Source organism: Castor canadensis, chromosome 19 (genome assembly GCF_047511655.1).
Source record: "Castor canadensis chromosome 19, mCasCan1.hap1v2, whole genome shotgun sequence".
In the NCBI taxonomy this organism is placed as follows: domain Eukaryota; kingdom Metazoa; phylum Chordata; class Mammalia; order Rodentia; family Castoridae; genus Castor; species Castor canadensis.
The window spans coordinates 299,329-312,699 of NC_133404.1; positions in this window are offsets into that span (position 1 = coordinate 299,329).

A 13,371-nucleotide genomic window follows, 5' to 3' on the forward strand; every position below is an offset into this window, starting at 1 on the left:
GCTCCACCACACAGTCAGGTGCAGGAGCTCTAGCACCAGTGTGTTTATGGGCACGCTTAAAGCTTCTGCTTGTAGGAGTCCACAGTTGTGGAATTACTAAGAAAAGCAGTGATTCTTAGGAACTTCATGTGCCAGTGACCGATTTCTCGCCTCTTGTTTCCAAATTCACTTTTCAATACCTGCTCCGTAATAGTGGGCGAATGTACTGTCAGCATGACCTAAGTCTTTCCATAAGGGGCCCTGGAAGGCCACTGGGGGAGGAAGGAGCCTTTCTTGCTGGCTCTGGCGCTGTACCCTTGGTGACAGGAAAAGGCAGAATGGGTCATGCAGGGCGATGCTTTCGTACCTAATGCTCCCGGCCTTAAGTTGGAGGTGGGTTTCCAGTGTTCATCCCACGTTGCTTCTGATGGGTCAGAGTCCACATGGAAAAATTTTAAAGAGACTGCAGTTCTCTCTTTCACCAGTACGAGGCAGGGCAGTGCGTTCCGTGCAATCGGTCCTGAACGGGAGACCTAATGGCAGTGCTGGAGCAGTGTGACAGGGACACGCGGGAAACAGGGCTGTGCTCTGCGTTAATGTGCACAGCAAGGCGTGCATTTCGCTTACCTATTTAATGTTTTTTTGCAAACTTTGTGTGTATCTGCTTGGATGTTGATTCTTATTTCTCAGAAATTCCAGTATTTCCAAGGTGCTTGCTCTTAAATTAGTTTAGATGGAACAGGAGAGGGGTTCCTTGTGGCAAGTGACACATTGACCTTACCCTTTTATTGTTTATTAATTTGGGCTGTTTTTCTCTACTCGCATAGAATCACTGTTTCGTGGATGTCTGCACGACAATCATAGTTCACGAAGGAACATCTCAGATCCTCTCTTTGGTAGTGGTAGGATTTGAACTCAGGGCCTTGTGGTTGGTAGGCAGGCACTCTACCATCTGAGCCACACCTTTACCCTTTTTTTTTTTTTTTTTTTTGCCTTAGTTGTTTTTCAGATAGTCTCACGTTTTTGCCCGGCTGGCCTCCCCGCATAGCTGGAATGATGGCACGCCTGCCGGCACACCTGGGCTGGCTTCCAACTGTGATCCTCCCATCTCCTGCTGCCCTGGAGCTGGGATTACAGCGGGGCACCACCCAGCCCAGCCTTCGGTTAACCTTTCTCTCTTAAATGCGGTTCTGAGCACTTGAAACGTACAGCTCTCGGTGTATCTCCATTGCACCGCCCCGCGTCGATGCCTGCGTCCCGGGGCGCCCACGAGCAGTCGCACAGGGTCCTTGTCCTTCATTTAATGCTCCGGATTAAATTGCCTTGCAATTCTTAATTTTGATGTGGGTTTCGTAGGTGGTCTCACAAGCAAAGGAGCATGCCGTCCCGTACCTCCGGGACAGCCCCTGGTGTCCCTGTCCCTCCCCGCTCCTCCCTGGCGGTCCTGCGGGCGGTGGGGAGGAGTCGGGGTGCGCGCCATGGCGGCCGGGGTGCGCGTGGTCACCACGTCCTGGGGGGGGGTCGGCCCGCGCCGGGCCCCCCGCCCACCCCGTCCGGGCACCGAGGTCGCAGTGCCCTACATGGCCAGTCGCCGTGAGTACGGGCGCGGGCCGTGGGAAGGACAAACAGGTGGCTGGACTTGCTCCAACAATTGTCCACCGCGCGGTGGTCACCGGAGCCGGGGCGCGCTCCCGCGGGGGGGGGCTCTCGGGTCTGCGCCTGCGCGCGCCCGCGTCCCCAGGCCCAAGTGCCCGTGGCCGGCCGGGTCCTCTCCGCCTCCTTCCAACCCTGGCGCGGCTCCTGGCGCTTTTCCGCGCGTCCCCGCCCGGGACGAAGCAGCTCGCGGGGCGTAGCGTTTCCACTTGATCTCCAAAGACTGAGATTTGCACTTAAAAGCCGGCTTGCCATATGAACATGGCTGGTGCAATTCACTTGAATTTTTCAGACGGCGCGTGGCAAGTAAACAGCGCCGTGGTGAGGCCAGGGCGATGGATGATGGAAGAACCGGTTTGCTCCGGTTCTTTTTTTTGGCGGTCCTGGGGATTTGAACTCAGGTCCTCTACACCCTGAGCCGCACCCCCAGCCCGCCCCTCCCTATGAACGAGAGGCCCAGGAGGTGCAGCTTGCAGGGGCCGCAAGTTAGAGCCCAGTCCTGCTCCCCTCCGGGCTCCGACCCTCCCCTCCCCGCCATTTGTCAGGCTCCGCCTCGCCCGGGTCCAGCAGCTCTGACTGCAGTGCTTTGAGTTGACCACCTTTTCTCCATCTTGCTTTTCTTGTCTTCTTTTTTTGCTGTAGTGGGATTTAAACTCAGGGCCTTGAACTTGCCAGGCAGGTGCTCCACCCCGTGAGCCATACTGCCAGCCCTTTTTTGCTTTTGTTATTTTTCAGCTAAGGTCTCTGGCATTTTTCTCCTGAGTGGCTTTGAACCTCCATCCTCCTACCTCCACCCCTCCGGAGTAGCTGGGATTACAAGCGTAAGCCACTGTGCAGGCTCCATCTTTCGATTTTTGTCCTGCCGTCTTCCCCACTCCCCCAGCTTAAATGCCAGTGTCCACGATTATGTCCCTCCTGTGTCTTCACACCCTCCGTCTTCACGATACCCATGTAGCCGACTCCAGTAACACCGAGCGTTGTGCTGTGTGTGTCTCATTCCATCAGGCAGCCTGGGTTCTTCATGTGGCTGCAAGAAGCAGAGGGGATTAAGCCCCCCAAAGCGAGCACTTCTCTACTTCAGTGATAGCAGCTCAGTCTGACCCTCCCGCCTCAGCCTCCCGAGTGGAGGATACATGCATACACGCAATGCCCAGTGCAGTTTTTAAATCCTGTAGAATTTACACTCCGCACAATATTTACAATTCTGTACCACTTGCCCTGGCAACCCTTTTCAAGCATAGGGTTCCACAGTGTGAAGACCCTCACACTGATGTGCGGTGACCCCTGGAACTTCTTTCATCTTGCAAAACTGAAACTCTTACCCACTAAGTGAATCCCCTTGACTCCAGCCATTGCACATCTGTCTCTGTGGGTGTGAATGCGTGTAAATGGAGTCATTCAGCATTTGTCCTTTTGAGGCTGGCTTAGGTTGATGTCCTCAAGGGTCATCCATGTTCTGGCAAATGTCAGAATTTCCCTCCTGGAAGGCTGAGTAGGGACACAGGTGTGACTCAAGAGGTGGAGCACCTGCTTTGCAAACTGAAGCCCTGAGTTCAAACCCCAGTCTCATCAAAACAGGAAGGAAGGAAGGAAGGAAGGGAGGGAGGGAGGGAGAGAGGGAGGGAGGGAAGAAGGAAGGGAGGAAGGGAGGGAGGGAGGAAGGAAGAGAGGGAGGGAGGAAGGGAGGGAGGGAGGAAGGGAGGGAGGGAGAGAGGGAGGGAGAGAGGGAGGAAGGAAGGGAGGGAGGGAGGGAGGGAGAGAGGGAGGGAGGGAGGGAGGGAGAGAGGGAGGAAGGAAGGGAGGGAGGGAGAGAGGGAGGGAGGGAAGAAGGGAGGGAGGGAGGGAGAGAGGGAGGGAGGGAAGAAGGGAGGGAGGGAGGAAGGAAGGAAGGGAGGGGGGGAGGGAGGGGAAAGGGTGAGTAATATTCCACATTTGGGTGCCTCCACCTTTTTGCTACTGTGAATAAAGCTGCCATGACCTCAGGTGTGCAATGTTTCTTTCCAGTCTTTTGCTGAAGTAAATAAGGCTTCCAAAAACATTTCTGTACCTACACCACCCGCCATATTCATGTTAGCCCGTTTTTTCTCTCTTACAGATACTTGAGAAAATGATTTAAAAGGAGCAGAGATTTATTTTGGTTCATGGTTTCTTCAGGGGTTTCAGCCCATGGTTGCTAGCTTTGTTGTTTGAGGCAGAACATATGGCAGGAGGGTGTAGAGGAGCAAAGTTACTCACCTCCTGGCAGCCTAGAAGGGGGGAAGGTAGAAGAGAGAGAAACTCCCTCTTAATCAACTGTTTGGTTCTCCTGTGATACAGTTTACATAAAAAAAGCAGATCATACTTATAAATGTCTTTTTTGTAAAACTGGGAACTGAACTCAGGACCCTGCCGATGCTGAGCTGTGGCCTCAGTGGAGCAGCTTGTACCTCATGCTTTCCTTTTTTTTTTGGTGGTGGTACTGGGGTTTGAACTTGGCACCTTACGCTTGCTAGGCAGGCAGGCATTCTACCACTTGAGCCACCTCACCAGCCCTTTTCTTGTGATGGGTATTTTCAAGATAGGGTCTCACAGAACTGTTTGCCTGGGCTTGCTCTGAACCGAGATCCTAATGATCTCTGCCTCCTGAGTGGCTAGGATTACAGGCGTGAGCCACCAGCTTCTGGCCCATACTTTCCTTTTGATTTCCTGGTCACTTGTTTGAAAAAGCAATGAACTATTTCCCTAGCACCCTCCAGAAGGGAAGAGTGAGGTAGTCAGGGTTTGTTTGTTTGTTTAATCATTACTTACTCATGAATTTGGACATATTTCAGTTTTTACTTCATTCTTATTGATGGAAATATCATTTTTATCTTTTTTGGGTGGTACTGGGATTTGAATCAGGGCCTCATGCTTGCTAGGCAGGTGCTGTACCACTTGAGCCACTCTACCAGCTATATGAAAATATCATTTTTGAGCTATAATGTTGTCAGAGATCATACTTCTTGCAATGCTGGTGGCTAATCCCTATGGAAAGCTTTTGGTAATATTTATCAAAGTCTAAAATGCACATTTAAGCCACGTGTTGCTTGGTGAAGACTGTGAAGACTGCCATTCAAGGGCAGCCCAGGCAAAAAGTTAGCAAGACCCTAGCTCAAAGAAGAAGCTGAACATGGTGGAAGTCCCTGTGATCCCAGCTGCAAGGGACGCATAGGTAGGAAGGTCACGGTCTGAGACTGGTCTGGGCAAAAGTGCAAAACCCTATCTGAAAAATAACTACAGCCAAAGGGACTGAGGCGTGGCTCAAGAGGTAGAGTGCCTGCCTAGCAAGCATAAGACCCTGAGTTCAAATCCCAGTACCACAAAAAAACAAAAGAAAGAAAGGAAAGTGTCATGAGGTACAAGCTGCCTCACTAGGGCATACCTCGGTGCTGCCCTGCAGTATGTAAGGCCCTGAGTTTGATTTCCAGTACTACAAAAAAGACATTTATAAGTATGATCTGCCTTTTCTATAAACTGTATCACAGGAGAACCAAATAGTTGATAAGAGGGCATTTCTCTCTTTCTCTGTCTCTCTCTCTCTCACTCTCTCTTTTGGGACAGGGTCTCACTTTGGTGCCCAAGTTCACCTTCAATTTGTGATCCTCTTGCCTCAGCCTCCTGAGTGCTAGGATTACAGGCGTAATGCACTATGACTGGCTGGATGCTTCTCTTTGTGCATGTATTCCAGTTGTTAAATAAAGAAGGAATAATGCAAACCAAAAGAAAATCATGGGTGTAGACAGTGGTCATCAGTGGTTACAAAAGGTAAAGAGGGAGGAAGAGAGAGAGGGAAAAAGACAGCTAGACCTACTACACCTCTTAACAGAACACAGCACTGCCTTTGGACCAGCTCGCCTAAACAGTTGAACCCGATCAGTCAGTAAATGTCACCAGCAATCGCCAAGCTGGAGAGGATACAGGGACAAGGAGAACACACTAAGCCACATGCCGAGGGAAAGCTGTCAGCAAAATACAGACTGTGGGAGACACTAGCACACAGGCAATGCACTGTCCTCAAGAAATGAAGACGACTGTTTGGGAGGCTGAGATTGGGAGGATCATGGTTTGAGGCCAGCCTGGGCAAATAGGTTTCAAACTTGAGAAACCCCATCTCCAAAAATAACCAGAGCAAAATGGACTGGAGATGTGACACAAGACGTAGAGCGCTGCTTTGCAAGTGCAAAGCACTGATCTCAAATCCCAATCCCACCAAAATAAATAGTTTTTTTTTAAAAAAACTAGTACCAAGGCTCAAATCCCAATCCCACCAAAATAAATAGTTTTTTTTTTAAAAAGAACTAGTGCCAAGGCTCACACCTGCAATTCTAGTGATTCAGGAGTCTGAGATTAGAAGGATTTTGGTTTGAGGCCAACCCGAGCAAAAAGTTCAAGAGACCCCATCTCAATCAATAAGCCAGGTGTGGTGGTGAGCACCTGTCATCCCAGCCATGCAGGAGACTATAGGTTGGAGGCTCAGAGTCTGAGGCAGGCCCTCGGCAAAAATGTGGCACCCTACCTGAAAAGAAACTAAAACAAAAAAAAGGACTACCTACCAAATGTGAGGCCTTGAGTTCTAAACCAGTACTAAAAAGTAAAAGGAAAGAGGAGGAAGAAGGAATCTCGTAATTAGCTGACTGAGCTTATGATTGCTGAATCTGGGTGATGTGTACTTTATAATTCTCTGCACTTTTATTTATGTTTAACATTTTAAAATAAAAAGTTCAATTTTTGAAAAAGGTAGTGAGCTGGACATGGTGGTGCACACCTGTAATTCAGTGCTTGGGGGGACTCCAGGAGCATCGTGAGTTCCACTGTGTAGCCTGGACTATGATGAGACCCTGTCCTAAAAAACAGCTGGGCGCCCACACCTGTAATCTTAGCTACTTGGGAGGCAGAGATCATGAGGATTTCGGTCAGCCCACGCAAATAGTTTGCAAGCCCTATCTTAAAAATACCCAACACAAAACAGGGCTGGCAGAGTGGCTCAAGCACGCATGAGGTCCTGAGTTCAAGCCCCATCACCACCAAAAAAAACAAAACAGGATAGCACCTACAATTCATTCAGTTACATACCGCATGCAGGACTTGATAATGACAATGAATGCATCACTGTCTTACGTACTTGCTGGGCTCGACCTTTCCTTGTCTGAGAGTGGACTCCTTGTACTTATGAGGTTTACTGGGAACTGTCTTTGCACCCGTGTGAGTACACCTCGTGACGTCTGCACAATGACAGAACCACCCAGCGAGGCATTTCTCAGAGCAGTCCTTGTTAAGTGCCATGACTGATCTCAGAATACCACTTATGCTCACCAGCAGTTTGAAATTATTGTGGGGTCCCAACTGTGACAGGGCTGGGATTTTGCCCTAACTCCATGGATATCAGAGGACACAAAACCCCTAGATTGGAGGTGAAAGGCCTGTAAGAGCAGCAGCCAGAGTTCTCCCCTGCACACCTGAACTCTTTTTCTGAGCCCTAAGTCCCACAGGAATGTGAGGGGGGGAGCGGGGTGCGGGGGCAGGTGATGCCAGCACAGAGGGCAGAGAGAGTCCTAACAGAAACGGCGCTGCCCCTGGACTAGCTTGCCTAGCTGCACACAGCCAGTCTGGTGGCATGTGGGACAAGCTTTCATGTGCCCAGTGTGGGGCCATGGGTGAGCCTGGCAGCTCAGCATGCTCAGCAGTTTCAGTGGGTGGCACTCCACACGTGTCACTGGACCTCGGTACTGGATGCATTTGTAAAGAAGCTCACCCGTCACTGTGTCATCACTGCTTTTCTGTCCCCATATGTGTGGTGTCCTCTGTAATAACTCCTAGTTTCCTATGCATTTCATTATATGTATGTCAACAAGTTATTACTAGAAGGGGTGGGTCATCTTGGTCAGATGCCAAAGGTGTCTGGGGCACAAATAATGTCAAGAAAGTGAAGATTGCTTATGCCTATAATCCTAGCTACTTGGGAGGCTGAGATTGGGAGGATCACGGTTTGAGGTCAGCCAGAGCAAATAGTTCACGACACCGCATCTCCAAAATAACCAGAGCAAAATGAACTGGAGTTGTGCCTCAAGTGGTAGAGCACCTGCTTTGCAAGTGTGAAGCCCTGGATTTGAACCACAGTTCCACCAAAAAAAAAAAAAGTGAAAATATAAAAAATATTTTCACTAGTAGATATTGATATGAAAGACATTTTTCTACAACTCTGTTACTTGGGAAAACCTTTTCAGAGCATTATCTGGAAAGCAGAGTGGGAAAGGCCCTGACACCAACTCCAGGTGGCTGGAGATGAGGTTTGAGCTGCAGGAAACTGTGTGCCCGATTTCCCTCACCCGGAACAAGAGACACTTGTCACCAACTTCGGGCTCACGGGCTCGAAACAGGGGCATGCTCTCAGGCGCACTTGGTACGAGCATAAACTGGATTTATGTTTGCATGACAACTCTGCTATAACACAGCAGTCTCCCCTTATTGGTGGGGGTTGGTTCCAAGACCCCCACGGATGGCTGAAACTCCAGGTAGGACTGAGTTCTATATACATACGTGACTAGGATAAATCAGGCACAGTGCGGGATTAAAACAACAACTAGTGACAAAATAGAATGATTATAGTAATATTATAACGTTTATGTGAATGTGGTCTCTTTCTCTCAAGAGTCAAGAAAAACTAGATTTTCCTGGGTGTGGTGCGAGCCCCTGGGATCCCTGCTGTTATGAGGCAGAGGTGGGAGGACTGAGGTCTGAGGCCCGCCTGGGGAAAAGCATGAGACCCTATCTGAAAAATACGCTAAAACCCAAAAGGGTTAGGGGATGTAGCTTACGTGGTAGAGCACTTGCCCTGAGTTCAAACCCCAGTACCTCAACAACAACAAAAAAATTCAGAGCACAGTTGGCCATGGGAACTTAAACTGTAGAAAGTGAGGCCGTGGGACCTTGGGTAAGTGGCTTCCTGTGCAATTCGAAAGCATTCAAGCCTGGTGTGGTGGTGTTACCTGTAGCCCCAGCCACTTGGGGAGCTGAGGCAGAAGGAGCTCTTGAGCCAGGAGTATGGGACCAGCCTGGGTAACAGGGAGACTGTGTCTTAAAAAAAAGACTCAAATCCTTCAAGCTAGTAATTTCATTACTAGAAATTTATTATTGGGATGTAATCAGATTTATAGACCAAAAATGTAAGGTGTTCGTGTGGTACTATTTATAATAGTAAAAATTTTTGTAAACATCTTAAATGTCTTAACAAGCAGGGAAAGTTACAGAAATGGTGACAAATTATACGTGTGTGTGTGTGTGTGTGTGTGTGTGTGTGTTACTGGGTATCGAACCCAGGATCTCATACTTGCTAAACAGGTGCTCTACCCACTGAGATAGATTCCAGTCGCGACACCAGGTGGAAATTTACTGAAAATCTTTGAGATTTAAAAATTTATATTTGAAAACATTTTCTAGTATTCTTCAATAGGTATGTGTTGGTCTGTAATAAGAAAAGCAAATTATTTTAAAAAACAAGTTACTTGTGCAAAAAGGCTTTGAAAATCTGAATGTGCCACACAAACACAGCGTCATTAGCGCTTTTCCTCACTTTTACAGCTCAAGGGCTCACGGTTATGTCACTGAGGCTGAGGCTGGCATTCTGTAGCCGCCTCCCTGTCCCCTCCCCGCCTCCTTGTCCCCTCCCCCCAACCCCTCCCTGCCCCTGCAGCACAGCAGCTATGTGTCTGCCAGGCCCTGCCTGGTTTGTTTTTCTTCTTCCCTGGTTCCAGCAGCAGCCCTCCCTCCTCTGGTTTGAGGAGTGTGTCTGGTCTTGTCTCCTGGGTGACTCATGCCTGGGAAATGGAGACAGCCTCAGAGCCAGGGCTTGTCTCTGTTGCAAGCTGGGGCCCAGCTTCCCGGGTGACGTTAATACACGCTACTACACATGACGCAGTTTCACCGAGGCTCCAGGCTGAAAGGCGGGCGTGGGTGTTGTCATGTTTCAGGGCTTTGGAGCAGAGGCCTTGATGGGAGCAAAAGGCCACTTTCTTGGTGTGACTTCCTTGGAGTCCCCTTACTCCAGAGATCTCTGTGCTCTCACCTCCTTCCCCTCCCAAGGGCATCACCATTGGGGAGAGAACTGAGAGTAGACAGCAGGCTGCTGGTAAGTGTGGGTGGATCACAGAGCAGCCATGTCCTAAGGTTAGGACCGAGGCTCTGGAACCAGCCAGACTCAGGCTTGGGTCCCAACTCCACAACAGCTTGGGAAGTCTCCTGATGTCTCTGCACATGGCTGTCATCTATAACAGTGACAGAAAGCACCTACACACCACAATCACGTGACAGGCACAGTTCTCTGAGCCTTTTATTGTATTAGCTCACTTGATGTACACGACAACAACAACCTTGGGAGTCACTGTGATCATCATACCCACCTTACAGAAGAGGAAACTGAGGCACAGGGTAGTTAATTAACTTGTTCCAGGAGTCATAGGGTCAGTACCAGGAAGAACGCAGGCAGTGTGACTCCAGGCTCTATGTTTTTGTTTTTGTTTTGTTTTGTTTTGAGGCAGGGCCCAGCTATGTAACCCAAGATGGCCTCAAACTTCCTATGTGGCCCAGGTAGGATTTGAACTTGTGATTATCCTGCCTCAATCTCCCAAATGCTGGGATTACAGACCAGAGCTACCATACCCATCAAGTCTATGCTTTTAATAGCTATGTTTGGGAGTCTTACTGTTAGACTTACCAGGTGCTCATTTAATGCCAGGCACTGTGTTAAATGATATAGAAATGTTCCCATTTACCCCTCCCAATGTCTGTACAAGGCAGGGATTGTTGTCACTTGTGGCACAAGGCCCTGTGTGAAGGACTGAGCCTTTAGGGATGGCTACCACGTCAAGAGCTAAAAAGCACCTTTAAACAGCTGTGATTCACAATAGAATCATAGCTGGATGGGGCTGGAAGAGAGCCTGGAGGTCTCTTTGTGACCGAGGACAAGAGCTGACTGCTTTTCTTATTGCCACAGGATTTGGGGGGCAGATTCAGGGAGAGAGTGGCCTGCACATACTGTGTTGCTGCTGCTGTGTGTGTTGAGCTCATCCAGCCCTCCAGGCAGTTAGGCAGAGGACCTGAGAGGTTAGGTCCGCCAAGTAACATGCCCAGCGTCACACAGCTGGCAACTGGTGGAGCCAGGATACCGGTAGAGTGGATTCCAGGGCTAAATTCTGTCACTGAACTAACATGCTCTGTGCCACCCCAGTTGCACAGGAGTTTTAGAGGCCTGGCAAGGAGCTGCATCAGGTGGGTGCAAAGTGTTTTGGAGACCAAAGGTGCTGTGCAGACATGAGTTATTAGAAAGGAGTGGGGAGGGGCTGGAGGTGTAGCTCAGGTGGTAGAGCAGTTGTCTAGCAGGTGGGAGCCCCTGGGTTCACTCTCCTCACTACCTCTTGCAGAGGAGTGAGGGACCCACGAAAGGCATAGAGAGGTATAGAGTTCAGGGCCCAGTCCAGGACCACAGGGACATAGGGTTGCTTGGGTGTGCCCTGCAGTTGGTCCTGGAGTAGGAATGAGGAATGCCACACATGTGTGCGTGTGTGGGGGAGTTCTTCTAGCCTCTCCTCAGTAGCACAGGGGGGGCTGATTAGCTAATGGGCGCCTTGGCCCAGGTGAAGTGGTCAGGACCACAGGAATCCTGGGGCCCTAAGGCTGGGGTCCTAACTGCAGGGAACTGGCTGAGCAGGGGCAACTGAGGGATAAAGGAGGGGCAGACATCTGGAGTTTAATTCCTGACTTCTACCACTCGAGTTAGAAGGCCAAGGGCAAGCAGCTCAGCAGCTCCCAGCTTCTGTTTCTCATGTGAAGGTCCAAGATGATAACGATGTGTACTTCAGAGGTGTGTGTGGATTTAGCATGACCGTCTGTGTACAGTGGCCTGGCACAGATAAGCACCCGGTGAGAGCTACCTACTGTCATTTTTATCCTGGGACATGTGGCTGCATTGGTGTCATAGGCCAGGCCAGGGTGGGTTAGAACACAGCAGACTGGCTGCTTCCCTCTATTTTCCTGACAGAACCCCGGCAGGGCTGAGCCAGTGTGCAGAGTAACACAGACTGGCTGCCCATTCTCCACCACTCAGGTGTGCTTTTCAGGGAAAGGCAGGGGAGCAGGAGGCAGAGGAGGAAGAGGTCAATGGCCACCTGTCTTTGGAGCTAGGCTGATGGAGAGACGTCTTCAGTAATTTCTTGGTTGTCACCCTGTCTTCCAACACCTTCTTTCTGTAGCTTTGTTGGCATCCTGAACTCTTCTTGACTGGCTTGCCCAGCCCCTGCGCACGGTGGACTTACTCTCAGAGGCAGACCTGTTCCTGCAGAGAAAGTGCAGGAACAGTAGGGGTAGGGACATCTGCTCTCAATCAGGTTAATGGCGCAGCAGAAGGGTGCATCCTGGGGGAGGAGGAAGGGAAACAGATATGTGTCAACACGTACTCCTCCCTGGACCAGGCTTGGTCAGGAGGCCTGAATGTCCACATCACACAGCTCTGCAAGAAAAGGACTGACCTCCCTTGCCCAGAGGAGGGAACCTGCCCCAAGCCACAGCTAGCCTGAAGACATGGGGACCCAACCCCATCTATTCAACACTAGTCACCTTCTTCCCTCACAGTGTGTGGGAGGGTTGTGGGACTAAAATGAGTATCTGTATTGGTGCTTGAATGACACTGTATGTATCCTCTCTATAAAATGTTAGAGGAAAAAGGAATGGTCCCCAGAATGTACGGCCAGTTCTGCTCGAGGGCCACCACACAGTCTAGCATAGTGCTGGCAAGGGCACCCATCTTGCCTTTTGTCTCACGCATTCTGTTTTACTATTTTTCATTTGCTCTGTGGCTTCCTGTCCAGGGACAGGGCCATAGATCAGAAGCACAAGAAGCTCTGGCCTTTGGAAAGCAGCCTTGTCCTGTTTACATATTCTCTCTCCACATTTGCACAACCTGACCACAGAATCATCACCTCCAAGCCCAGGTAAAGAGAGGCAACCAAATAGTCTCTAGTCAGCCATCGGCTATTGAGTAACCCAGGGAGCCCAGAACCCTGTACTAAGCAACCTTGAAAAATACAGAAGAAAACAGCTGCTCAAGGCTCCTGACCTTGGGCTGCTGGAGCAGAGGCGCATTCCTGCCTGGGGGAGGCCTGCAAAGGCAGTTCTCTCTCAGCCCCTCTCTGGTCCAGTTACATCATCACAGAGAGGTGAGGGCGAGAGGAGGAAGAAGTCTCTTAAAGAACAGTGAATGAACGTATTAAGGAATCAGATCCTCGGAGGACACAAAACCGGAACAAGGGGCCTGTCTGGGCTATTAAATTACCTTCTTCAGAGTCGAGAGTCATCAGGGGTGTAAGTGCTAAGCCTCCAGAGGTCAAAACTGCACCTTCTTAAATCCTGAGTGCCAGAATGCAACCAGCCAGCTTCTCCCAGTTCCCACAGCTATTTCTGAGACTGTTATCCTCAGCCCTCGTTTCCAGTGCTGTTTCTGTTTAATTTGTATCACCTGTGAACTGTGGAAGCTCTGCTGTAGAATAGGAGACCTGGAGAAGAGGAGCAGCCCCCATCCTAACCATGCCTGTCCTAACTGGCTTCCCTGCCTCTACACTTGCCTCCTAGTGTCTGTTTTCCACACAGCAGCCTGTCAGTCATCTTTTCAAAAACAAAAACCAGAACTAGTATGGTCACTTCCCTGTTTAAAACTCTTCAAATGCCTCCATT